The sequence below is a fragment of the Pseudochaenichthys georgianus genome, chromosome 24, assembly GCF_902827115.2.
Source record: "Pseudochaenichthys georgianus chromosome 24, fPseGeo1.2, whole genome shotgun sequence".
Taxonomy (NCBI): Eukaryota; Metazoa; Chordata; class Actinopteri; order Perciformes; family Channichthyidae; genus Pseudochaenichthys; species Pseudochaenichthys georgianus.
This window is the reverse complement of record NC_047526.1, coordinates 23,249,721-23,250,204: the sequence shown is the minus strand read 5'-3', so window position 1 is coordinate 23,250,204 and position 484 is coordinate 23,249,721.

Genomic DNA, 484 nt, shown 5'->3' with positions numbered 1-484 from the left:
ATGCTCACAGTTGAGATTGTGTAAGACCGGGCTGTAGCTCAGCATAGATTGGTCTCACATATATTGTGCATGGAAGACCACTCTTGTTCCATCATGGAAGCTGCCCGCCCACTGTTATCCCCTGGTGGCCTCTGAGCAGCCATTTAGGTTTAGAGTGCCTGGCTCAAGAGCACACTGGCAGATGCTGCAAACAAAAAGAGAGTGTTTTCCCCTTGCATTATGCATAACAAAGCCAAATTGTTCAATTTGCTATTTGCATGTCATCACTTCCTTGGAGATGATTACCTGCAGGTTACCTAAGCATCCATTTATGATGCACTCTCTTTTCCAAGGCCATTTTCCTCCAGTTTAAGAGAGAAATAAGAAGCATTTTCCTTGCTTTGACTGTGAGTTAAACTCGTGACATCCCAGCAAACTTAGACAACAGCCATGCAGCTACTGTAAGGAGACCTCCAGTTGCCCTTGGCTTTGATTGGCAAATGTT